The 27,457-nt window shown below is 46.8% G+C and overlaps 1 protein-coding gene across 5 annotated transcripts in view; it reads left to right on the top strand.

Moving 5' to 3' along the window:
* The first annotated feature begins 13,126 nt into the window (after window positions 1-13,126).
* OSBPL1A (oxysterol binding protein like 1A) overlaps window positions 13,127-27,457 on the top strand; it is a 203,237-nt gene continuing 188,906 nt past the window's right edge. For 2 of the 5 annotated variants that reach the window (XM_040984811.1, XM_040984807.1), the window contains exon 1: window positions 25,529-25,947. The gene's annotated coding sequence lies outside the window, so the exon portion shown is untranslated. Of the gene's footprint in view, window positions 13,165-14,591; window positions 14,615-24,409; window positions 24,427-25,528; window positions 25,948-27,457 lie in introns of those variants that run through there. The other 3 variants (XM_040984808.1, XM_040984809.1, XM_040984810.1) reach the window with 3 other exon arrangements.

The following is a 27,457-nucleotide window of genomic DNA, read 5'->3' as shown; positions in this document are numbered from 1 at the left end:
TTTGTTAAGAACAGTTTCTAATTACATGTCACATCATGTAGCATGAGTCTAGCCATGTTTAATTATTTTATCATCCACCACTGGCATCATTTCTGTGGTTAGCACAACAGTGTACCACGTGGGTAAGTTCTTTCATTAATACCATCCCTATAAATGAATGAATTTGAGAAACTCCTATAAGACTGCCTTGCCCCAGATTTGCTTTATTATTGAAATTGGGACATCATTACTCCTGAACTTTCTGCTCTTTATGACATAGTAGATGGTAGTCCCTCTTACTTTTGGTCACCCTTGGCCTGAAAATATTAAATGGGAAATTTGAGAAATAGTTCATAAGGTTTAAAGCATGTGTCTTTATGGCAGTGGATGCTAAGGGGGTTTCAGGCAGCTTTTGGTGTAAATTGCTGTGTGGTCAGTTTCTCTGGAGTCAGGCTCTTCCTTCATGGGAGCATCATTTATGATTCAGGAAATAGAGCTATTTCTCAAAGTTACAGCTGCTGTTGAGAGAACGAAGCAGCACACTGGCAGTTAGAACAGCTTTTTAGATCTTATCGAATCCTGGCAGGGGCTGCTGCGGTGGCCTGGTGGGTTAAGCTCATGCTTGGGGTGCCCACATCTCATATCTGGGTACCTGGGATCAAATCCACCTCCTCTTCCAACCCAGCTCCCTGCTGATGCACCTGTGAGGCAAATGTAGCCCACGTGCTTGGTCCCTGCTCCTCATGTGGGAGACCAGAGGGAGCTCCTGGCTCCTGGCCTCAGCCCAGCTTGGCTGATCCTGACTAGCATCTGAGCTCCTCTGGAATGTAGTTCAGAAGTTATGGGATCATTTCAGACAAGGGCTCCCCTGAGGCAAGAGGTGACCATGAATGATGAAGCATTTCCATAGAGAGCTAGGCGTTTGTAGGCCTAGGAACAGCTGTCATGGTGACCAGATGTCACCATGTGCCACAGAGTGCAGAGGGAGTCGCTCTGTGTCATGCCACAGAGCCCAGGCTCACTGAGACAACCGGCCAGTGTGACCACTGGGCTCTCGCCATGGCCACCGGGATGCTGGACTTTCCCTTCTAGGAGGCCTCATGTGTGCTGGACAAGGACGAAGGGGAGCTGAGACCTAGCTGGGATTGAGAGGGAGAGCGGCTGCAGGCCGACCACGGGCGATAGGCTGGTGTGTGCGCATGTGCGAGGGCTTCTCCTAGGAAAATACCAGAAATGATAGGGCAGGTACAAAACACCAGCGTCTACAAATCAGGCAAGCATGTGCTTGATCTGTCATAGTTTTCTTCTTAAAAGCTAAATTTGTGCAGGACTGGCATTGTGAGTAAAGCCAGCGCCTCTGATGCCAGCCATCTTCATGGCACTGGGTCATGACTTGGCTGCCCCACTTACAATCCAGCTCCCTGCTAATGCACCTGGGAAAGCAGTGGAAGATGGCCCAAAGGCTCGGGCCCCTGCACCCACACAGGAGACCTGAAGAGCTCCTGACCCCTGGCTTCAGCATGGCCCAGCTCTGGCCTTCGTGTCCAGATGGGGAGTGAACCACTGGAAGGGAGGTCTCTTTCCATCTTTCCATCCCTCTCGCTAGCTTTGCCTTCCAAATAAGTCAGTTTGAAAAAATAAATCTCTGTGTGTGAATGTTGATAAAAGTACGTAATTACAATGAATATATGTCCACTAATATTTTTATTACATAGATATTGTCTTCATTTGAAGGATATTCCACAAAATTTGAGCAACAAAATGAACTAATTTTTGAAGTTTAATTTAAAAATGTTAAACCTTGGGTCCAGTGCGGTGGCCTAGCAGCTAAAGTCCCCACCTTGAACATGCCGGGATCCCATATGGATGTCGGTTCTAGTCCTGGTGGCTCTGCTTCCCATCCAGCTCCCTGCTTTTGGTCTCGGAAAGCAGTCGAGGACAGCCCAGATCCTTGGGACCCTGCACCCATGTGGGAGACCCAGAGGAGCTCCTGGCTCCTGGCTTCAGACGAGCGCAGCATTGGACATTGTGTTCACTTGGGGAGTGAATCATCAGACGGAAAATCTTCCTCTCCGTCTCTTCTCCTCTCTATATAGTTTTGACTTTCCAATAAAAACAAATAAAGCTTTAAAATTTTTCTTTTTCAATGAAAGTACAGATGGTTTACTCTGCAGCTAACCACAACACCTAGGCATGGTTTAGCCCAAAGCCAGAATCTGGAATTCCACCCTGGACTGCCACGTAGATGCAGGGACCCAGGTACCTGGTCATCTGCTGCTGAGTTCCCAGGGCATTATCAGGGAGCTGGGTTGGAATCAGACCAGCTGGGAGTTGAACCAGTGTCCCTGTGGATGTGGGCATCACAGGTAGCAGCTTAACTTGCTATACCACAACGCTGGTTTGCAAAAGGACAATGTTTTGAAATCCGTGTAGGACCAGTAAAACTGACACCCTCATCAAGATATGGCACACATTGCACAGGGATGCCGGGTTCTTTAGCACCTAGTCTCCTCATTATTATGTCCTGTAATGTATGTCTGCAAATGCATCCTGTTACGTGCTTCAGTTCTAACAAAATCACTGCTCCTGCGATTTATACTTCCCCTTACCTTTAAAATCCGTTAACAATTTGTTTTATAGAAATGTGATTATCCTTGATTAAAGAGAGATATTTGACCCAATTTGAGTCTTATTAATTGAATTATTAAATCAGTTTATGAGTATGATCCATTTGTACTTTTCCCAAAGTTTTAAAGATTTATTTGAGAGTTAGTGTTTCATATAATAGAGGGGAAGAGAGAGAGAGAGAGAGAGAAAGAAAGATAGTTTATTCATTGGTTCATTTCCAGCATGCTTGCAGGGGCAGTGGCTGGGCCAGGCCGAATCCAGAAGCCAGGATGTAAGGTTCAAGTTCATGTTCAGCACCAGAAACCCACAGAGAATCGAGTTCAGCTTAAAACAAGCTTTATTGGGAGTGCTCCCAGGCGAGGTTCACTGGTCTAGTAAAGACAGCAGGCCAGGAAAGTTGCACCTGGGGGATGTGACGGGTTGTTTTTACTAGGGGGCTGTTGAGATGAGGGTTGAAGGACAAAAGAATGTGACTTCTAGAGTGTCATAGGCTCCCTTCGACCTGGGTGATCCATGCATCACTGCTGGACTACTGGCCAAGCAGGAAACTCCTTCTGGTACAGCCTTCCCAGCCACCCTTCTCAGCCTCCTCTGGCCACCCTCACCCACCCCAGCTGGGCCTTACACAGGAACTTCAACTGGATTTCCGAAATGCATGGCAGGGCCTATACATTTAAGCTGTCTTCCATTGCTTTTCCCAGGCACACGGGCAGGGGGCTGGATTGGAAGTGGAGCAGCCGGGACAGGAACCAGCGCTCATATGAGATGCTCGTGCCACAGCAGGCAGTGCTACCCCTGTGTCACCACACAGGCTCCACTTCTGTCAGTCTTTCAGGTTGAGCTAATGCTGCTTGCTGTTTTCCTTCTGCTATGGTTTTATGCTTGTCCTTCCTCTGTAGTCCAGAATCCATGGAATGTATATATTCTGTTTCTGTCCAGGACACTTGTCTCCAGATCTGGCTGCCCTGTAGGAACTATGCACACACAGCATGTGTTCCTTCCCCATGCAGCATCTACACAGCACGTGGTTTGATTCCTTCCCCCTCCAACCAGTGACTGCAAAACTGCCTTCTTTACTGTCAGTATTGGCTTGAGGGACAAGCTTGCTCCTTAGTTCCTCTAATTAAACGGCAGGGAAATAACCTGACAAAATTGGAAGAGTCAAGTGCAGCAGCTCATTTAGAACGCCGTCACTCACCTTGTGCATAGTAGCAATGTCCTTCCATTTTACAGACACCTAGCTGAAGACCTCCTATCTATAACGCCACCTGGTTATAGTTAGGTAATATTTATTGTACAATAGATTGAATCATGTATTGTTTTCATGTGTCTCATTAATTCTTTAGCACATCACCTTCCTACTCTTGAATTATCTTAATACATGCTGCCTACTGTCTATAGTTAATCAAAGGCCCATTTCTCAGGAGAGGCTCTTGGTTGATGCATTGTTTTAAGACCTTATGTCTCTGAGTGTCTTCCAAATTGCCTCTTCCGGAAGCAGTAGTTTGGCAGCTGTGCCAGTCTTGGGTCAAAATTAATTTCCCTTAAAACTGTAGCTATTTTTCCATCATCTTCTGGCACTTAAGAGTAACAAGGAAGACTCTGAGGTCAGCATGGGTTTTGTCGTTTAATGCTTACCTTGCTCTTCTATGGATACCTGTGATACAGATTTGTTCTTTTCCTTTGAAATTAATGAAGACACAGAGAGACACAGGAAGAGAGCTCCTTTCTGCTGGTTCCCTCCCCAAATGCCCACTGAGGAAGGACTGAGAAAGAGGCAGAAGTAGGGAGCTGGACTCAATCCAGGTCTCCCACCTGTGTTCAGCCATCACGTCTAGCTCCCAGAACCTGGACTAGCAGGAAGAGTGGGTCAGGACACTTGAACTCCGGTAGTGTGGAGTGGGCTGCAGGCATCATAAACTGGTAGGTTTGAAGTCACTAGGATATTGTCTGGGTGTTGCTTTCTTTCTGTTTGCTTTTCAAGGTACCCGTGAGCTTTTCTCCTTTGGAGCATTCTCATTCCTCCATTATTGTTTCAGCTGCAACTGCTGTGGCTTCTGTTGCAAGCGTTCCTGTGCCAGGCCCCTTTACCCAGACCAGCTCTCTAGGTCTGTCTGCTTCCCCTGATCTCCTTACTTGTTGGTCTGCACTCTGTGGGGCTGTGAGATTTCATCATTTCCCGTGTACTTCTGTGATTTAATTTTGTGACGAATCCTGCTTGCACAGGCCTCTTCTGTCAGCTATGACAGTCTTGCAGGTGTGATGGGGTGCAGCAATTGATTAGCTTGCAGGGTTGACAGCAGCAACAGTGCAGAAATGGAGGTTCTGCACCCTGCCTAACTCCTGCACCATTCAAGTTAATTGAAGGTGCAAAAATGGCTCCAGAGGCTCCTCTCATGCCCAGTCCCTCCTGCTTCTGCATTGTCAGTTAAAATAATTGAAGCAGAGATAAGGCTCTGGAGGCTCCACCCACCTGGCCCCTGCTGCCTCCTAGTGTGCTACTTTAGGTTAATTAACTACCAGAGAACTTAGGGCTCTGGCAGCTCCCTTCCTGCCTCCTGTCACTTAGTCAATTGAATGCATGGAGACTTTGTAGTGTAAGGCTCTCAAGCTGATGAGCACTTAAAAACCCCTGACTTTGGTGGTGCCAGCACACAGTAGCTTCTGGAGTGTAGTGGGAGCTGCTGTTGCCAAGCTTGGCCAAAAAAGAGTTCTAACATTCTACAGTTGTGTCCAGTGTGATTTCTCTTGCACTCTCTTGCACTGCTTGGGCTCTGACATCATGTGTGTTGTTTTAAAGTCATTGCACATAAGCCTTTAGGCTCTTGTATTATGATTCTTGGTTCTTTTTGCATTTTGTCTTTCCACCACTCTGTGTCAAGAGGCAACATGTGCTCAATTACTTGGCTCTGTGTGTTTTGAACTGCAGGTACTGCAGGTTCGCAGCATTTCCGATAGTTCAGGATACTTAGACCACATCTACCCCATCAGGACCCATCCTTGGTATCCATGGTGCAAAGCCATGAAGGGGTGACTAGGGTCATAGGCAGAATGCAGGACATGTACAGGGCATGAAACCCCTGGAGCTTTTATAATCCAAATGCTCCCAAGATTGGATGGAGGCGGTAGGGGCGGGGAAGGGCTATACACACCAGGCCAGAGACAATGTAGACCTGCCCAAGCTCATGCCTGTAGCTCAGCCGCTCACTTCCGGATGTTCCTGGGACCCAGATCCAGTTTAAAGCAAAATCCGACCCACTCCTCTAGGTTTGTTTCTGCACTAGGTGCTGCCAAGATCAGCAAAGAAAAAGCAGAGCTGGTTTTTTGCTCTCCGGGTACAGCTGCGTGCAGGCATGCGTGTCCACCCCAGAGACGCGGCCTCTGCTTTGCATGTCATGGCATAAGGTGACCAACACTGGTGCTGGGATCAGGGAACCATTGAAAAGCCAGTCAGGTTCCTCTCCCTCAGGCCTGCTTTTAGCTGCTGGAATAAGCTCTGCTTCCCTGCCCCTACCTCCTGGTCCCTTTGGAGCACAGCTGCCACAGCCCGGGGGCGGGGGCAACCTTGGCCTTGAGGGTCTGTCCTGCCTGCCTGCCGACCTTGCTGGGAGGAATCTGCTGTCCAGCCTTTCTGTCTACCTGCGGGCCTTTATGGCTGGCCAGGCCCCCTTTGACCACCGGAATAAATCTTCCTGCATCCCTGACAGATACTGATTTGGCCTTTCTCTTTTTTTCCCCATCATTGCTGCTGTGGTTGACCCTGGGAGATCCCAACACTGTCTGGCCTGGAGCCACCACGGCCAGAGCTTTTATGCGGTCCGGGCGTCAGAAGAAGGGGAGGTGCTAGTCAATAGAGGGTTAGAGGGTGCAGTGTAACTAGCTGTGGAGAGGCGGGGCGGTGGGAGGTGGGACTGGGGAGTGAGGTTTCTGGAAAGGGGTTAGTTTCTAGGCCGACTGCAAACTGATTTATGAGAGTAATCTGTGGCTGTCTTAGTGCTGGCTGGATAAACTAATTTGCAGAAGGGAAATAGAATTATATATATCTTTAAAAGCTTCCAAAACGTTAGATTTTTTTTTTTCAATTGGAAAGTCAGATATACAGAGAGGAGATATAAAGAGAAAGATCTTCCACTACTGGTTAACTCCCCAACTTTCCTACGCCACAAAGGGGAGTTGAATGGGAAGTGGAGCAGCTGGGACACAAATCAGCACATTTAATGGCACGCTGGTGCTTGCAAGGCAAAGATTCACGGAGCCATCGTGCTGCCCTTTGCCTGCCCCGCCTCAACATTTTCTTTTAAAGGCTGGAGAGAGACCTTCCATCCAAGGTTCATTTTCCAATGGCCAGGCTAGTGCCAGGAGCCTGCAACTACACCGAGTGCTATGGCATAAAAATGCTGGCATTACAGAAGGCCAGTGTGACACAGTGCCATCTCCTAGATCAAAAGAATTGAATATCGGGGGACCGACACGATAGCGTAGCACACTAAGCCTCCACCCATAGTGTCAGCATCTCATATTGGCACTGGTTCATGTCCTGACTGTACTCCACTTCTGATACGGCTCCCTGTCTGCAGTCTGGAAAAGCAATGCGGGATGGCTCAAGTGATGTGTGAGACCCAGAGGAAGCTCCTGGCTCCTGGCTGTAAATCAGCTCAGTTCTCTCTGCTGTAACCATTTGGGGAGTTAACCAGTGCATGGAAAGCCTCTCTGTCTCTCCTCTCTGTAACTGCTTCAAAACAAAACAAAACAAACTTAAAAAAATAGGTTAATATCTAAAAAGTACGAATTCCTTTTCGTTATTACAGAAACTGGCTATAATGGTACTGATAACACAAAAAAAGTTTGGAGTTTTTTAAAAAGACTTATTTTAATTGGAAAGTGAGATTTACAAAGAGGTAAGAGAAACAGCTTCCGTCTACTGTTTCACTCATCAAGTGGCCAGATCTCAGCTGATCTCAAGCCAGGAGCCTGAGCTTCTTCTGGGTCTCCCACATGGGTGCAGGGTCTCAAGGCCCTGAGACATCCTCTACTGCTTTCCCAGGCCACAAGCAGGCAGCCCGAAGGTAAGTGGGGCAGCTGGGACAGGAACTGGTGCCCATATAGGATCCTGGTGCATGCAAGGTACGAGGACATTAGCCACTAGGGTACCCCTTTGGGTCCAGACAGCTTTTAAGAATGAAAAGCTACAACTTGACCATTTAGTTTGATGATCTAGAGTTAATCAGAGTGCCTAGTGCATAGCTGTAGGATCTGTTCATTTTCCCCCAACTCAACAATTTATCTGTACTTGCCTGGTGACACCTGACCTGCTTTTCCTGCATTCCACACAGTAATTACCCAAGGCCCTCCCCAAAATCTCAGCCCATAAAATCCTTCTTTCATTAATACTTAACAAGCCTTCCTGCACTTTACAGCCACACTGGCACCAAGGAATGCTTTAAAAACGTGCAGTGCACACACAGCTTCCTGGGGTGTCTCAGGTTCCAGAGAAGATGGTAGGGACGCAAACATCAGTTACTGCAATGTGAATGGAGGCAAGTTTGGAAGCGGCTCGTTGAGATGTCAGGAAGGAAGAGTGGTAGAGAGGTCTGGGATCCCAAAGCTCCTGAAACAAGCAGAAAACCTGTGCCAAGTCCGGAAAAACCAGGCAATGGTCATCAGTGATGACATCCATCCTAGTCTCAAATGTCCTTGCTAAGCCTTGGGTTTGAGTCAGACAGGCATGGGAAGGGCAAGGACTAGGGCTGGTTAGCTCTAAGTCTCTTTTCTGCCCATCCTTAGCTTACAGGTCAACGTCTCTTTATAGATGTTGTAGATGGGTGATGGAATGCATTCAATGGGGTAGCTGGGACAGCAGAGGCCTGTGGGATCCTGTTGAGAAGAGGCTCAGAGGGCCTCTCACCCAGAATGCACTCTTGCCCTTGAGTCCTTGGATGTGCTTTCATGGTTCAATGATATATGGTGAACATCTGTGCCTACTTAGCCAATTATCCTAGATCAAAGTAGCATTCCTTATCAATATCTCACACCAACGGCGCTTTGATCCTGGTGCCTTGGTAGCTCTCCTGGAACTCCCTGCTTACACACATGTGATAGGAGTTGTACATCAAATCTGATCATTATAACCGATGTCTGAGCTGAACTATGTTTGACGTGTTGCTTTGCTGAATGTATATAAACTGGAAACCTGGAAATAAACTTTGTCAATTGCCAGGTGCCTCAGAGAGCAGTTGTCCTCCCATTTCTTCAGGTCACATCTCACCCCAGGAACCCACAAGGTATACTTGCAGTTGGGGTTTACTGTTGCAACATGCTCCGTTTGCAAAATGAAAAGGCCTACTTGCTGGGATCTGTGCAGTAGGTGTGAATAATACGAAGGTGTGAAGAGAACAGCCCCCCTGTTTGGCAGGGCCCGGGGGAGCTTCCAACTGTTTGGCAGGGCCCGGTGGATTTCTCTGACCACCTTGACGCAGTTTTCACCCCCTTTTGTATGGACACTCAACCACCCCACTAAGAATCTTGCAATCTATTAGGCATAGTTTGCCCTGTGAGATGGCTTTTACAACCAACATGAGCTTAAAAGTTAATGTTACTGATAATGTCCTGGTGAGTGGGCCTTTAACTGCGCACAGGAGTACAATTAAGCCCATGCTGTTTCCAGACACCTTATTGTGTGCCTAACCGTTGCTATGAAATCTGGCCCAAACAGTTAGCATGCTTTCTGGGAAATGGCTTGATAAGAGTTTCACAAACTAATGGAAGTGATGGGAGTATGGGTTGAAATTGCTATGACAAAAAATATAGCTACTGGGACCCTAAAAGCTATCTTGTTGCTGGGACCCTAAATAAGCTATCCTGTTACTGGGACCCTAAAGGTTATCCTGTTATAATTACTGTGACAAGGCCATCTGCTATGGCAAAAATATAGTTACTGTGACCTTAAAGGTTAGCCTGTCCTTGCAACTCTCAACTCTTTAGAACATAGTAAATGTAGTTGCTTTGGCTGATTCATAATTTTTTAACTAGAGAAAATATAGGGTGACTTTACTAACATCATATATACTTTTGATTATTGTTTGATCATTTATGAGGTTGTAGAACCTGCAGTTGTACAGGGATTTATTATTTAAAACTTTTGTCTTAGATTTTTATGTTTTTTCTCTTTTGATGTATTTCTCTCATTAAGTGATGGATAAGTTATAGAATAAGAATTGTAGTAGGAATGTATTACTGAATAAGATGTGTTGTCTACTGAGAAAATGTTGGCTGCAACATCAGAATGGATAATGCCCTGTCTTAAGGTGAAACTATTTGTAGAGTTGTCTTTGGAAACCTAAATGGAGTAAACAAGGCTCATTGCTAATTGCAATTCTTTTCGTCATCGGAAAGAATTAACTAACTTGCTTAGTTAACAAACTGTGTGAGCCTGCAGGCCTAATGACCTTTGGTGTCAATGCCCCAGTCCCCATAAACCAAGGCCGCAGACCTTTTCCCATACGTAATTCAAGGTAGGGGTCCAGTTGTCACAGGCGGCGCCAAGGATGGGACCCAGACTTGAGGGGAGTAGGTGGGGGCTGGCAAGCCGAGATGAGCAAGGAATGTGGGGTCCTCCCTCACTCATCTCTCAAGCTGTTGTAAATTGTGCCCCCCTTTGAGCTATGTCAAAATGCCCTAAAAGAAAAACCGTGTACTGCTTCTGTATAAAAAAAGCAGACAGCTTTCTCGCGTGGTCCACAATGATGTTGCAATTGTAGTGGTCTGTCTCTTCTTTCTACGCCTATTTCACGCACCCTGCTCGAGCTCTGAACTCAGCTGGAGCTGGACTCTGGCACCTACTGGCTTACAAAAACAGAAAGAATGAAGGCAGGAAACATTTATTAATTGGTTCTAGAGGTCCTAGCATCACTAGAACCTGACATGGCTGAGGGTGTGATGGTGGTAACTTTGTTATTTGCAAACTACAATGGCCAAAATAGTAACTGCTAACCTAAATGGCTCTTTAAGTAGCAGATGTTTGGTCTAGTAGCTAAGATTCCACTTGGGGTGCCCATTTAGAGAGCCTGGGTTCAAGTCCCAACTCTGATTCTGATTCTGGCTTCCTGTTAGTGGCAGTAAGTGACGGCTCACTGGCTCCCTGATATATATAGGAGACCAGGATGGAGTTCCTGGCTCCTGGTTTTGGCCTGACCCAGTCTCAGCTAACATGGACATTTTGGGGAAAAGGCCAGCAGCTCAATATTCCCTTTCCACACCTGTGCCTTTCAGATAAACTTAAGAAGTTCACTTCTCTGTGTAAATCTGCCTTTCCAATTAAAACGTAAATGAATCTTTGAAAAAAAAGTTCATTGAAATAAAAGAAATACAACAAACTTCAAAATGTTAGTCACACAAGCCCTGTTTCAAGTGCTCACCACTCACATGTGATCAATAACTATTGTACCACAAAGAGAATTATTGTAAATAATTTCAGCCTGAAAATAGCATTGCGTCACAGTGGTTAAGACCACTGTCTGCAATGCAGAAATCCCATGGGAGTGCTGGTTTCTGTGCCGACTGCTCTGTATCTGATCCAGCCGCCTGTTAATATGCCTAGGAGAGCAGTGGAAGGTGCCTCAAGTGCTTGGAGCACCATGTGTGAGACCTGGAAGATGCCTCAGCTTCACCTTAGACCAGTCCAGACAGTTGCAGCCATTTGGGGAGTGACCTACAGATGGAAGAGCTTTCTTTTCCGGGATTTCGAGTCGGGGAAGGAATCAGCAGAGACAATCTGGTGAGGAATGTCCATTTATTCAGCCCGAATTCCAGGTTTATAAAGAGCTAAGAAAAGGGACGGTAAGAGAGCATTTTGAGGTGTTCCCTTCACCAACTAATGACACTGTGATTGAACGGAAGGGACACCTAATCCTGTTGACCTTCTAATCAGCCACATGTCATGTTCTGTATACAGAGTTGGAAGTTAGTCCTTAGGCCAGGGCAGATAAACACAGCAGATAGCAGGCAGAGACCCAGGGGCAAGTTCCCACATTTCTTAGCCTCTTTTTCTCTTTCGATAATTCTGCCTTTCAAATAAATCAATCTTGAAAAAAAAAAAAAGAGAGAAGAGAGAGAGAGAGAAAACGTCCATCATTGTACATGTTCCTCAGGCAGAGATGATCTGGAATGATGGGTTCTTTCACACTTCTATTCAGTACTGTCAAAAATGGCAAGGAGCTGCCTTTTCCTCAACATACTTTAAAATACAACACCTATTAAAATACAACCCAAGCAATCATCCTGTTGGGAGTGTAATCTGCCTTACTAGTAGTTACAATGAATAGTACTGCATCTTCCTATTGGTGAACCTGTTTTTCATTTACGGCTTGAAGAAGGAGGTGGTTAAGTCATGAATTTCTGTGTGGTGTCACCAGGGTGAGAAGAAGGCTTCCACGGAATCACAGAATCTGGTGGTAGACCATCTCCTGTAAGCTGTGAAGATGACTCCACCTCATTGAAGCCCCAAGGTTACTTCTTTCCCAAAGAACACTGCTACTGTAACCAGCGCATGTTTCACAGCTGGAGGGTTGTTAGATAAGTGTCTATGTTATTAATAAAAGGTGGGGCTAGTCTGGGATGCGCCAGCAGGTGGCTCTTCTCCCCAGAAGTCATCCCTCTAAAACCTTTCCTCTGATGTATTGCTGGTAGTGTGGGGACCAAGTGGCCTATGGTAAGTCTTTAATACACGTTTCTTGATCAAGGAACCTGAGCTGCCAACCACCTGCAGTGCATCTAAAAATGATACCTGTTAATTTCTCATTACAAATAACATATTAAATACATTTGAAAATGTCAAGAAATTAGAAAATAATTCTGAACAGCATAAATTTTACATAACTCTAAATTCTAACAAGTGTAAGTCATTAGAATAAATAATTAGAACATAATTGCAATCACATGCATTTTTTAAAAAAACTGCGGATACAGCAGTTTGAGGCTTCACTTTGGGAAATACTGAGCTAAGTCCTCCACGTAGGCCCACTGTCATCCAGTGTGGTGCAGAGGCAGCAAAGCAGAAGCAGCACAACATCTGGACAGCCGAAGGATATATTTGCTTTACCAACGAGTTTGCAGAATACTGGCCAGGTGTTTTCACTTTGCTTGGGCTGTGGCGAAGGGGCGGGCCTCGGTGTCCCAGGCAGGTGCAGCTCCTTGCAGCCCTGCACTCAGCACCAAGCACCTGCCAGAGAGGGAGCCTCTCCAGGACCTGCAGGCAAAGCCGGAAACGGGGCGTGGCTGGCTGGGGCCAATAGGAGCGGCGCGAGGGCGGGGCGTGCCGGCGGGGGTGTGGCCGCGCGCAGTCACGTGTCGGACGGGCCAACCGCCTGGGCGTGCGCGCGCACGTGCTCCCGGCAGCGTGCGGCGGGGGATCCAGCCGGGAGGGCGGCGCCACTGGCGGGGCGGGCCTCCTCCTTGTGGCCCCGGGCGGCCGCGGCAGAGCGGGTGGTGGCGCGGGGCGCGCGGGTGTTCGGGGCGTGGCAGCCGGAGCGAGCGGGCGGGCCGGAGCGAGGGGCGGCGTCGGTGAGTTTCTGGCGTGTCGCCGTGTCGCCGGGGTCCCGGGCTGGTGCTCGGGGAGCCCCGGGAGCGGCCGCGGTGGAGGGACGTGGGCTTCTCGAAGCGGCTGTGGGGACGGTGGTCCGGCAGGGTCGTGGCTCCGGGACGGCGCGCGGGGCTGGGGGCTTCTGGGCGGGAGGAAGGTGCGGGAGGTGGCCGAGCGGGGCGGTGTGTGCGGGCACGGCCCTGGGGCTCGGGTCTGTGGGCACCTGCCTCGTCCTCAGCCGCGGCTCCCGGGACTCTCGGGCGTCCGTGGTAACTTTTCAGCTCCTCTGTGACGAGCGAGGACTGCCGCGCAGTGGGAGTCACGGGTTGCCCATGTGACCGCTTGTTTTCACTCTGTCCCGTGCGGTTGGCTCCACGAGCGTGAGGGAACGGCAAGGGGACTCAAAGTGTGCATGGGCCAGCTGCGCTGCAGCCGCAGGAGTGAGTCGCTGCAGAGCGGCTGTGCTGATCTCAGTTCGTATTCACCTGCGGAGAGCTGCAAGGTCGAACCCGGGGCTGCATGCTACTGTCCAGGTGTAGGAAGCAAGCTCTACTAAATAGTAGGAAACTAGCTTAGGATCTGTGGTGTTTTCCCTGAAACATTTAGGAATTTTGTTCTGAAATGCTGACTAGAAGATGCATTGTGATGACCGGATTTGGAATATCTTGTGTTGATTGAACATGGTGGAAAGTACTTTGCCTTGAGATCTGTTTTTGTGCTGATAATGATGTAACTTCGGAATCCCCCAACCAGGATTGCATCTATCATATTAGCAAACTGATTACAAAACCCATGTTTCCTTTTATCCACTGATTAAAGTGTTTTTCTGTGATGCAATTTTGTAGCTGTATGGGTTCCTTTCTCTCCCTTCATTCCTTCCTTTTTCCTTTCCCCTCCTGCCATTGCCCTCACCCCGTTTTTAAAATCGCAATAGTATGGTTCCTAATTCTGCACTGCTTGGTGGACTCTACAGTCTTTAATGGGGAAAAAGCAGGAGGAAGTTTAGCAACATTCTTTAAAAGTTCAACTTTTAATTGCTCCCTAGTCCACTCACAGTTGCACATTATTGAGCAATTGTTGTTCAGAATTTGGGTTCAGTGTGGCTAAGTGTTGGGCTCACCTGGAGCTGTTGCAGCCACCAGCAGGGTTTTGGGAGGGTCCTTTGTGGGAAGCTTGCTAGGTGTCTCCTTGTGCATCAAGGAGGCCCTGGATTCAGGCTGGGCTCCTGCACAAGGCCCAGCAGGCCAACAGCATGTAATTGACTTCCAATGAATTGGTTTCAGAAGGCCATGTGGCTTGTTACCAGGTCCAGCTGTCAGCAGCTTGTCAGGTGGACAAATGACTGGGCTGTAGGCAGTTCTCAGGATTGTGTCTGATGGAGCTGGGTAGTATTCTCAGCTGCTCTTGTTCTGGGAGCTGCCTGAGCCTCAGGTAACTGCTTGACTTTTCTCTGTTCAACACCAGTGAGTGTTATTGGTCTAAGGAATGTTCCTTTCACAGTTTAATAGATTTTTTTGTGGCTTTATTTTACTTGAAGATGTAGTCATATATTTGATCATAACACTTCAAAGTTGGAGTGTTTTGGGGGCAAATTCACAACTTTGTGGAAGCTTAGCTTTATGCCTGCCAGGTGTGCACAGAGAAAAGTGGAGGGAACCAGCTTAATTAATACCAAAAGCGGGGGGAGGATAGGATGGTGATGGTGAAATTTGTAAAACTGAGATATCCTGGGAGTTCTTGAAGTAGGGCTCTGAGGTCTTTGCAGTTCCTAGAAAAAGGACAGGTTGTAATGGCACACGCATGGGCGTTTATCAGCAGTTCGTTAGTGAAGTTTCAGAGAAGATCGTTTGCCGCTGTCCCGCAGTGATGGACTTGGTGCACGGAGCCGATAATAACACACGTGGACCCTGGGTGATGGTCAAAAGCCGAAGCTTATTAGTGGCATCAGACTTTATACACTGAGGGTCATTTAGGGTTAGGGAGGAAGTATTGAGCTCATCTACAAAACCCAGTAACAGTTTCTATGTTTTTGTTTGGAACTCCTTTTGTCTTGTATATCCCACCAAGTGTTCTCACACACATTCTGTCGGTTCAACTGTTCTTATACAAATGATATCCAATCAGGTATACAAAAGGTGGCCTTTTGGTTCTCATGGAAATATTATCCAATCAACTGTAATCCTGTGCTCGCTGGGTCACATTGTGCCCTCTAGGGTCACAATGTCCTGCTGCAAATCGTTAGGCATTCTGTACAGTGCGTGTTTATGATTATAATACTTTGAGTAGCTTGCATGATCTTGGTCCCTGGAAATGTTGTGTTTCCTGGGTGGGCACTGTCAGTGCGGAGGGCTGTGAGCTGAGCAGGTGTGTGAAGGTGTCCCATGGTCCTAGGAAGAGGATACACTCGTTTACTCAGTTTATCTGCCTTTTTTTTTTTTTTTTTAAATGAGTCTGGCAAGTAGAAAATTCCAAGTAGTGAATCAGCTGTTGTTCATTTTCCTGTCATGTGATCATGGAAAGTAGTCTCATGGCTTTGTTTTGTGGTTAAGTTTTCTTTTGAAGAGAAAGTTCTCTGATTAGTAACTGATCAGTATTATTTTAATTCAATTTGAAGAATAATTTTCATGGGGAATAACCAAGAGGCAATTTAAAATGCATGCTGTCCAAAATTTGAGGAATTTTATCATTAAGAGGTAATACCTTGCGTTTTCAGCATCTTACTTACCGAAGCATGGCTGTCAAGTTGTGGGCTGTCCATTTTTCCTTCTTCCTACCATGTTTGGAGCAGATACATTTTTAGAATCAATCCAGTGGAAATTTACGAGTATAGAGCACTTAGTTACCAAGACAAAACCGTGAGGCTTATTTCACTTGTAGCGGTTTTAATGACTGTTGGGCGGTGATGGGGTATATGCGCAGTGAGTAGGCCTGCTCTGTTAGGTGTGTAGGGCATCGCAGTCAGTGTGGGTGTGTAATAAATGTGAACAGCAGAAGGCAGATGGTGAGCGATAGCGATAGCAGATCAGCGTTTTACAGCAGTTTCACTGGTTGACAGGCCGTGGTGTGATCATTGTAGCCACTTTATCTCATTCAGAGGACAGTAATGTTCTTTATCCAGACTTACTGAGAGCACCAAGACTTACTGAGGGTGTTAGCAGAAAGTTTCACTGCATTGAAAAGGAAGCGATTATAAATGTGTTTTTATAGCTGAAAATGACAGAGCTGAGTGTTTCCTAAATCAGACTTTATAACTTGCTGTTTAATTGTTTTTGAATGGAAAGGCACGTTTTCAGAGGAGGAACACGAACATCTTCAGTCCTCTCCCCAGGTGGCTGCTGCAGCCGGAGCTGAGATGATCCACTGCTATGAGATTCTTCCACGTTTCCTATGCAAGTGCAGGGTCCCAAGGCTTTGGGCCATCCTCGACTGCTTTTTCAGGCCACAAGCAGGGAGCTGGATGGGAAGTGGTGCAGCTGGGACAAGAACCTGCATTCATGTCGGATCCCGGTAGGTGTAAGGGATATAGAACTTAGCCACATGGCCACCGTGCCAGGCTGGCTGTTTTTTTTTTTTTTAATTTTTTTTTTTTTTAAGATTTATTAGAAAGGTAGAGTTAGAGAGCTGAGAAGGAGATAAATAGCTTCCATCAATTTTACTCCCCAGGTGCCCACAGTGTTCAGGCCTGGGCCAGGTCAGAGCCAGGAACCCAGAGCTGCTCCTCAGTCTCCCACATGGGTACAGGGGTTCAAGTGCTTGAGCCAGTCCCCGCTGTTTTCCCTGAGGAGTGATGGGAAATGGAGGAGCCAGGACTTGAATGGCATCCATGTGGGATGCCAACACAGGTCCTAGCCTAGCCTGCTGTGCCACAGCACCAAGTCCAATTTTCCTGAATTCATAGGTCTGGATCTCGCTCTTGTGAATAGACACACACACACACTTTAAGATTCATTTATTTGAAAAGCATAGTGATAGAGACCAAGAAATTTTCCACCCACTGGTTCATTCCCCAAATATCCACAAAGGTTGTGGCTGAGCTAGGCTTAAGCCAGGAGCTTGGAACTCCTTGTAGGTCTGCCATGTGGGTGCAGAGGCCCCCTTGGGACATCTTCTGTTGCTCCTGTAGGTGCAGTAGCAGGGAGCTGGATTGGAGCTGGAGCCCCAGTACTGGACTCAGTGCTCATTTGGGTTGCTTGTGTCACAGGCAGCGGCTCTGCTGGACCACAATGTAAACCTGAGGTTTTTTTTTTTTTTTTAAAGATTTGGTTTTATTGGAAAGGCTGCTATACGAAGAGGAGGAGAGACAGAGAGGAAGATTTTCCATCCGATGGTTCACTCCCCAAGCAGCCACAAGGGCTGGGGCTGAGACAATCCGAAGCCAGGAGCCAGAGGTTCCCCCTTGGGGAGTGAATCATCAGATGGATCTTTCTCTCTCTGCTCCTTTTTGTATATGACTTTCAAATAAAAATAGATAAATGTTTAAAAAATGTTTTTAATTTATGCATTTAAAATATTATCTTCAAGGCAGAGTTAGAGAATAGGAGAGATGAGAGTTCTTCCATCCACTGTTTTATTCCTTAGATGGCTGTAGCAGACAGAGCTGAGTTTCTTTAAAGCCATGAGTTTCTTCTAGGTCTTCCACATGGGTTAAGGGTTCCAAGGACTTGGACCATCTTCCACTGCTTCCCAGGCCATAAGCAGGGAGCTGGATAGGAAGTGGAACAGCTGGGTTTCGAATCGGCAGGGATAGTGGATGCTGGCTCCACAAGTGGAAGATTAGCTTGCTATGCCACAGCACTAGCCCCATACATCTTTTTTTTTTTATTACATACTCTCAACTTTTTCAAGATCCATAATTTATTCATGTATATAGAGACATGTATGTCATATTAGATAGTTTACTGATTGCAAGGAGGTAATAAGATTTAATTTAAAGACTGATTTTCTTGGGGCAGCTGTTTGCCTAGTGGTTAATACAGTGGTCAGGGTGCTTGTTCCTTATCTGTGTCTCTGGGATTGAATCCTGCCTCCACTCAGGCTGCCAGCTCCATGCTAAGGTACGTCTTGGGAGGCGGTGGGTGGAAAGCTCAAGTTGGAGAGTCCCTGCTGCTCACGTGGCTCCTTTTCAGCTGGGCTCAGCCCCAGGTGTTGCAGGAATAGGTTGTCCTCTCTCAATACCATCCCCCCCCCCCCGATTCCTATGGTTTAGCAGTTTTATTTAAAATTTTAAAAACATGTACTTTATTTGAGAGGCTGTGGGAGAATGTGAGCTGAAGAAATTACTTTTGAGAGAAAGAATGTGTGCAAGTGTGCTGCCCTGCACGGGAAGCTGCGCTGCACCTCTGGCCTCCAGGCCTCCACAGGAGTAGTAGCTCCCCGGTTGCTTGAGTCAGCACTTCTGCCAGCTTCAGACTGGCCGGATGGAGCAAGCAAGTTAATCCAGCATTGATTAAACAAGAGAGAAATATCCAAGCTTTATTAACTTCACGAGAAATTTTTGCACGTGGCTGAAGCTTCAAGAAATGACTAAAACATGAAGCTGTGTTTATACTTTTTAGACAGAAAGTAGTAGGTTTGTGAAGAATTGACAGGATAGATGTGTCTGTAGTGGAGTAGTAAGTTGGATGTCTAGAGGAGGTTTATGGGGGAGTCATAAAAACTAGATAAGGGTTAGTCCAAGGAGTTTGTTTATTCTGGTTTATTAGAGCACTGATTGAAGACTTTTATTGCCTTTCTAAAGGATGGACACTCTTCCAATAGTGTTTTTATGGCTTGAGGAGTGTGAAATGGCTGGATGGCCCTTTATGCAGTTATAGTTCCTTTGATGACTTCAGTTTGAAATTGTGTATTCAGTTCAGCATGTTGTGACATGGCAAACTCTTAACTTCTGCTCTGTGTTTGTTCTGTGGTGCCTTGTCCATTTCATTCAGAATAATATGTTTAGGACCCATCCATGTTCTAGCATGTGCCCTTTGTAAGGATGGAGCAGTGTTCTGTTTAATATGTGCGTATATAGGACATCTTATTTCTGTCCATTTGTGAGTGGACATGGCATCTGCCTCAGGTGTTCTGCATAGTGCTGCTGGGAATATGGCTGACAGATGCCCTGCTTGGAGTTCTTCTGCATCTATTCCACCCAGAAGTGGAATTGCTGGTTTGTATGGTATCTATGTTGGATTTTGGGTGTATGTGTGTGATTATCATCTTGTTAAGAGTGGCTGGTTCTTGTACATATTTATTTTTAATTGAATAAGAGCAAGATAAATGTCTTTTATTCACTGGTTCACTTGTTAAATACCCACAGTGAGGCCAGGCCAGAGTCAGTAGTAGCTCAGAACTCAATCTGGACCTCTCTTGTGGGTGGCAAGGGCTCAGATGCTTGAGGCACTGCCTGTTGCCTCTCAGAGTGTGTGGCAGTATGGAGCTGGAATCAGGCCAGGTGTGCTGTGAACCTGGGACTCTGGGGATTGTCGTCGTTTGAAGTAGTAGTATCTTTGCATACCACAAGCCTCTCCATGCCTGCCTATTGTACTTGTGCTTGGTATTTACAAGGTACGGGTGTGTGTTAACATGCGTGACTGGGTCAATTTCATCCAGATGTCATTCAGTTTTAGCTTTTCCTTCTTAGAGGGGGACAGATCATTGTTTTGATTTGCTGGTACTCAGCAATTTTGATTTCTGATTGAATTTTTTGCTTGATTCTATAGATTGTTTTAAGCAATAGTAGTGGTGCAAATTATAAAAAATTGGACTCCTGACAGATATTTTCTTTATAAATTATGATTACCCTTTCAGTTACAAATTTTAGGGTCTTTGTTAGGATCTCAGAATTGATGAGAATGCAGTACGTTAAATCAGAACTTGGTGATACAGATCTGAGGCAGTGCCACCAGTATTTATGAAAGTGCAAAATGTAAGTTGGCTTTTTGTGAAAAAAAAATTAGAAGTTTAACTTATTCAAGTGGACCTTGGAGAAAAGGAACCCTAAGACAGAAGCAGATTCTAGTTTTTTAGTGTTTGTAGCTCAAAGTATTGTTTATTAGGTTATTTCCTTGAAAGTTCTCATGGCCATTAAAATCTTTTTGTTCCAAAACAAGGAGCAGGATTTGTGTGAATTTTTCTTAAGATTTATTTATTTTTATTGCAAAGTCAGATACACAGAAAAGGAGAGACCGAGAGGATGATCTTCTGAAGATTCACTCCCCAAGTGAATGCAACGGCTGGGGCTGTGCTGATCTGAATCCCGGAGCCCAGAACCTCTTCCAGGTCTCCCACATGGGTGAGGGGTCCCAAGGCTTTAGGCTATCCTCGACTGCTTTCTCGGGCAACAAGCAAGGAGCTAGAGGGAAGCAGGGCTGCCGGGATTAGAACTGGTGCCCATATGGGATCCTGGCGTGTTCAAGGTGAGGACTTTAGGTGCTAGGCCACTACGCTGGGCCCATGGAGTTATGTGAATTTGTGGAGAAACTGAAAATTGTTCCCACAGTGACCGAGTGAACAGTTCTGTGTTCCCTCATAGACTGACTCATCGTTCTGACTGGCAGGGGAACTGATGGCTTACTGCTTCTGCAATAAGCATTCATGAGTCAAAAGGATGTATCTTTCCCAACACTTCTTTTGTTCTTGGAAAAGCAGAGTCACAGACTCAGACACATGCACATGACAGAGCAATTGAGATTCGGTATTGCATCCTCTGGTTCCCTTCTCAAGTGTTTGCAACAGCCAGGACTCTGCCAGGCCCAACCCCGGAGCCTGGAATCCCATCTGGGTCTTCCACATGGTATCAGCGGAAGTTCATGGGCCGTCTCCCATTGTCTTTCCTGGTGCATTAGCAGAGAGCTGGATCACTTGTGGAACAGTGGGGATTAAAAAAATTTTTTTTCCTCTTTTGATAATTTTTACATAGTTGATTAGGGCACAGAGGGTCAAAGGCTACAGGAAAGTGCGTAAGACCATTGTTTCCACATTTATTTTATTTTTAATTTTTTTGTATCTGGGGTAAGGGAAGAGATAAAGCGAGAAGCCCCACCTGACCTTTCACCCCATCCCAGGGTCCCTGATGTGGAGCATGCTCTGAGGGCACTGCTCAAGTGGTTTTGATAGTTCAACAGTTCTGAATTGCTGCCAAGCTCGCTATTCCAAGCTCGATGAAATCTCTCCAGAATCCACTGGTTAACATAGTCCATCTTAGAGTCTCCATTTGCCTAGATTTTCACAATCAACACTTGGCTGGGGAGTTGATCAATTTGTTCTTTCACCTCCATTCTCTGTTGTGGTACCAGGTGTCCTCTGCAGGCTCTGATGGACTGCCATATCCTCCATGTGCACCTGGATGTGCTGTCTACTGCTTCATCTGAGCCTCTCAGGAGGCTTAATTTCACACTTGCACTCCATGGTCAGATCATGGAATCTGCACTTCTCTTCATGGTTTGGGTTCTGAGATCAGCAGTTCAGTTGGAGGGATCTCCAAAGAAACTTCATCTAAGGTGATCCCAGACCTGATTCTTGCATGTGCTTGCAAGTACAGGGTCCAACACAGTCCGTCACCGCAATCAGCTTATGTATTATGCTAGTGGTTGGATTTGCTGGGTCAGTTCTGTTTCCAGACCTGTCTTCCACATGAATCTTGGGTGTTGCAGTCAAGCCTGATTCTGGCCAGCACTCACTCAGCCCTCATGCAAACCAGTGGGATCTGCAGCCTAGTCGGGATGATCCACAATAACCCCCACCAGGCCTGCCCCCTACCCTGGTTCCCATGCTTACCAGTATGTATAGCAGATTGGTTCAGTCTGTCCCATATTCCATTCAGCTCTGATACATGTCAATTGGCATTGAAGCCTAGTTCAACCCTACCAGCTCTACTTTTCAGCCCACACACATGCTGGTGGGTGCCATTCTGTCTAGCCATGCCTGCCCCAGACTTGGTTTTCATGCTTTCCAAGTGGGAGTGGTAATCCAAGAGGGAGGTGCCCACTATTTTCCCTACTGTGCCACTCCCACTCCTGGATCATGCACTTGACAGAATTAAGCCCCAGTTACCGCCTCTGCCAGCTGATGCTGTGGCAAAACCCAACCAGCCCTCACCCATTCTGATTTATGCTCGCACCAGTAGGAACATTCAGCCCAGCTTGGCTTTCCTCTGATCTAGCTCACATGAGGCCCATAGGTGTTGTAGCCCTGGCTTGTCTGGTCTGCCCCATCCCAACTCATGCTCTCCAGTGGGAGTGGCTGTCCAGTAAGGGAGCCCTCCACATTCCCCCTACTGGTTTTTCCTCCTCCCCCTCTGGTTCTCATGTGTGGTGGTTGGGTGCTGGGGCCCAGTCTGGCATGGCCACTTGCCTCAGCATTTTCCAGTGGGTGCTGTATCTTGCCCCGGCCCACTCTCAATTCCAGTTCAGGCTGGTGGGGGTTACAGCCTAGCCCAGCCCAGCCAGCACCCTGTCCCAGCTGCAATGTGTACTGGTATGTATTGTGTCCCAGCCTTGCACAGCCCACACTCTGCTCTGGTGCTTGCGTTTGCCAGCGGGTGTTGTGGTTTGGTTTAGCCTGGTTTGCCCCCAACCTGTGCCAAATGCATGCCAGTGGGTGCCTTTCCCTGACCTGGGCTGCTCCCTATTGTGGTTCTTTCATTCACCTGCAGGGACTGTGTCCCAAGAGATTAGTTTCCAAATATTTCCATTTTATTTCAATGTGTTTGGACTCTACCGTTATTTTGAAATGTGTCCTAACTTGTAAATTGTAGTTGCCTTCTATCATGGCATGCCAAAAGTAATTCCTTTTTTCTCAATTATTTTGGTACCATTGATCTCTGTCCTATCCTCTTGTATTTCCTAGTCCTCAGTGTCTCACTGTTCCTTTTCTTCTTCTGCATGATCCGTTCTACTATCCCCACCACCTGCTGTACCTCTCATCTCTATGAGGTAGGGGAGAACATGGGATATAATTCTTTTTGTACCTGGTTTATTTTAGATAGTACAATGTCCTCTGTTTCCATTCTATGGGGTTAAACGACTGTATTGCATTCTTTTTTTCTTTTTATGATTGAATATTAATACACACAGACCACATTTTTTAAAACTGAACACACCTCATTTTCTTTAACAATTGGTTAATTTGATAAATTTATATAGAGAGGGAGAAAGATTGTTCTCTCCAAGATGTTCACAACGGGCAGGACTGGGGTAGACTGAAGCTAGGAACTCCTGGGTCTCCCATGTGATCAGCAGTGATGCAAGTACTTGGACTGTCTTTGCCTGCTTGTCCAGGCCATTAGCAGGGAGCTCGATTAGAAGTGGAGCAGCAACACCCGATACCAGAACAGAGGATGGAGGATAAAACAAATCAATCAACTATGTCAACCAGTGGATTGGATTCTGGAGACATTTCATCATCCTTGAAATGGCGAGAGGGCAGCAAATCAGAACTGTTGAATTATCAAAACCACTTGAGCAGTGCGTGCCCTTGGAGCATGCCCCACATCGGAGACCTGGGATTGGCCGGAGGCTGGATAGGGCTTCTCCCCTTTTTCTTTCCCCTTACCCCAGATACAGAAATAATAATCATCATCATAATAATAATAGTAATAATAATGTGGAAACACAAGTCTTACCTGATTTTCTGTAGCTCTTGATAACTATGTAAAGATTGTCAAAATAAAGCAATAATAATAGAAAAAAAGTGGAGCAGTCAGGACATAAACTGGCACCCATATGCAATGCTGACAGTGCAGACAGTGACTTTACATGTTTTGTCACAGTGCTAGCCTCGACATGTTTTTTTCTTTTAAAAATTTATTTGCAGGCCCGGCACGGTGGCGCAAGTAGTTAAGGTCCTCGCCTTGCACACCCGGGATCCCATATGGGCGCCGGTTCTATCCCCGGCAGCCCCGCTTCCCTTCTGGCTCCCTGCCTGTGGCCCGGGAAAGCAGTTAAGGACGGTCCAAAGCTTTGGGACCCTGCACCCGCGTGGGAGACCCGGAAGAGTCTACTGGCTTCGGATCGGCATAGCATCGGCCGTTGCGCTCACTTGGGGAGTGAATCATCGGACGGAAGATCTTCCTCTCTGTCTCTCCTCTCTGTATATCTGCCTTTCCAATTAAAAAAAAAAACTTATTTGCTTATTTTAAATTTTGTTTGAAAAGCAGGTTTTACAGAGAGAAAGATCTGAGACAGAGAAAGATCTTCATCTGCTGCTTCATTCCTTCCTTAAATAGCTGCAATGGACAGAGCTGAGCTGATCTGAAATAGGTGCTGGGATCTGCTTCTGTGTCTCCTGTGTAGGCAGGGGCCCAAAGACCTGCACCATCCTCTGCTGTTTTCCCAGGCCATAAGCAGGGAGCTAGATCATAAATGGAGCAACCACAATGCAAACTGGCACTCATATGGGATGCTCGCACTGGGGGTGGATGGTTTGTGTATTATGGCACCAGCCCCTGGCATATTCCCTTTCATTTCTTGATGGACACAGTGATTCTGTATCTTTGCTTTTGTTTATAGTGCTGCAATAAATACAGGGAAGCAATGTTTTTGATACAATGTTTTTACTTCCTTGTGTGTCTAGTAGTGAGAATTTTCTACTTAACATTTTTTTAAAGGTTTATTTTTTGTTTATTTTTTAAATGGAAGCTCAATTGGGGGTTTATAGGAGGAGAGAGGGGCCAGGCTAAAAGCCAGTAGTTAGGAACTCCATCTGTTCCCCTGGGGAACAGGGACCCAAGAATTTGGTCCAAGTTTCACTGCCTTCTCAGGCACTCTGGCAAGTGGAGTATCTGGGACTTGAACCGATACTTTGATATAGAATGCCGATGTCCTAAGCTGTGCCGCAAGACTAGTCCCCAGCTTTATTTTCTAAAAGATGCCTTTAGTTTTATTTCCCAACTCCTCTATTAAGCCTTATTATTATTACTAGTAATAAAAAATAAAGATAGATACAGATAACTCTCATCTACTGATTCTCTCCTCGAACACCCACAAGGGCTGGGGCTGGCTTGGGGCTAAAACTGGAAGAAGGGAGCAAGGGTGGAGGAGTCTTGTTACTTGAGCCATGACCCCTGCTTTTCAGGTCTGCGTTCACAGGAAGCTAGAGCCTGAGCTGGGAGTGGGTACTGTAGTATGGGAGGGCTAAGCCTATTGCCTGTTAAGATTTTTATTACCTTTTTTTAAATTTTGTATTCACAGTTAGTGTAGTTTGTGAAGAAAGGTGAGGAGATGCGTTTAGGATGGGTAAAAATGGGGGCCAGCATTGTGGTGTAGCAAGAAAAGCTGTTGCTTAAGATACCTGCATCCTATGTAGGCACCAGTTCATGTTCCATTGCTCCACTTCTTTTTTAAACTCTATAAATTTTTATTTTTAGTATTGTTACATAGTTGAGAGGGATGTGGGCTCTGACTAGGGTGGAAAGTGTCAAGGTCTGGAGAAAGGTGGGTGGGACAAATGTTTCAGTTTTGTTTTGTTTTGTTTTTCTCCTGTGTCTGTGGAGGGGGAATGGAATGGAAGGGGACTGCTCCTTGCTGTTAAACTACATCAGCATTTGCAGTTGATGATGGCACTTTAGAGACCTTGATGTGGGGAACCATCTTCTAGGGGTGTTACTTGGATGGTTTTGATAATTCTGAGATGTCACTGGCTTCTTTGCGCTAGGGTTGAGAAGATCTTTCCAGGGCCTGTTGGCTGACCAAGTCCACTTTACTGCATCTGCAGACCCAGGAAAATGCTGTAAAGCTTGGCCAGGAGAGTTGTCCAACCTGTTCTGCTTCCCATCTGAGGAGGTACTTGATGTCCTTTGCTGGCCTAGATGAGCTGGCTGTCGTGTCCTTTGTATGAATCTGAATGTGCTGTCCCCTGCACGGGCATCAGCAGCTGTGGAGTTCCAGTCCTGATACGTGTACATGGATCACATATCTTGATTTTCCCTTGTTTGAATTTCTCTTGTATGTGAATTTTGCTGATTTGAGTCCAGTCATATAGTTGGGAGTTCCTCCAGGAAACCTTGTTTGGGGTGACCTCAGACTTGACCATTGTATACCAGCCAGTATAGTGTCAGGTAGGGTCTGTCACCTCACCAGGCAACATACATTCTGGTGAATACAGCTGTCTGGTTAGTTCTGATCCCAACTCAATTTCTTATGTGAAACGATGGGTGCTGCGGCTCAGCCCAACCAGCCTGCCATAGGCTTAGTCCTTACGCATACCAGCAGGTCCCACAGCCTAGATGGGGTGACCCCCCAATTACCCCTGCTAGGCCCACTCCCAGCCATTTTTGCATGTGCCATCCTCTGCTGTGTCCTAGCCCAGCCCACATCCCCTCTGGCTCTTGTGCATACCCATGTGTGTTACAGTTTAGCTCAGCTAACCCATCCCCAGACTCGGTCCACACAAGTGCCAACAAATGCTGCTGCCTTGTGCAGCCTGGCCTGCCCCCAGTCCTGGTTCTTATGTTTACCTGGGTGAGTTGCAGCATAGCAGAGAAGTGCCTACAGTTCCCCTGCCAGGCCTGCTTTAAGCTCTAGATCTTGTATGTGCCAATAGGTGCTACGGCCCAATCTGAGATTGCTTGCCCTCAGTCTTGGCATTTGCCAACAGGTGCTACAGCTTGGCTCAGCCTGGTCAATCTTCAGAAGCGGATTTTGCTCACAGGTCTAACAGCCCAGCCCAGCCTGGCTCACTCCCAGCCCTCTTGTGAACTGGCAGATGTTGCAGTGTAACCTAGCCTGGCTTGTGCCCTGTCCTGGCTCTGGCTCATGCCAGTGTGTGCTATGGACTGGCCTAGGTGGCCTGACCCTAGACCCAGCTCACATGTGTGTTGATGGGTGCTGTATCCCAGCCTGTGTTGGCCTGACCTACCCTGTTCCTAGCCCTGACTCTCATGGTTGTCAGCAGGAGCTACAGCCTAGCAGCTCCTACCTGGCCTGCTCCCAGCTCCAGATCTCTCATGTGCTGGTGGGTGCTGTGGCCCAGTGTAACATGCTGGCTCCCAGTTCTGGCATTTTTTGGTGGCCTAACCAGCTGGCCCACACCCGTTCTGGCTCATCAGTGGTTGCTACAGCCTAGCCCAGCTTGGCTCACCATCAAATCTGGTTCTCCTGTGATCCAGCAGTTGCTGCATCCTAGCCTAGCCTGTCCCAAACCCATTCTGGTTCTGGCAGGTGCCTACAGGTCTTTGTGTGTGCTTGCAGGTGCTTTGATCGAGCCTAGCATGGCCTGCCCACAATCTCAGCTCTTGCTGGTGAATGTTGCAGCCTGACCTGGCTGGATCTTGCAGCCCACCCCCTATCCTGG

This window comes from Ochotona curzoniae, unplaced genomic scaffold, assembly GCF_017591425.1.
Source record: "Ochotona curzoniae isolate NIBS_2020 unplaced genomic scaffold, NIBS_Ocur_1.0 contig_43, whole genome shotgun sequence".
Classification (NCBI taxonomy): domain Eukaryota; kingdom Metazoa; phylum Chordata; class Mammalia; order Lagomorpha; family Ochotonidae; genus Ochotona; species Ochotona curzoniae.
The sequence above is the reverse complement of the archived record's forward strand: the minus strand, read 5'-3'. Positions and strand labels throughout refer to the sequence as shown.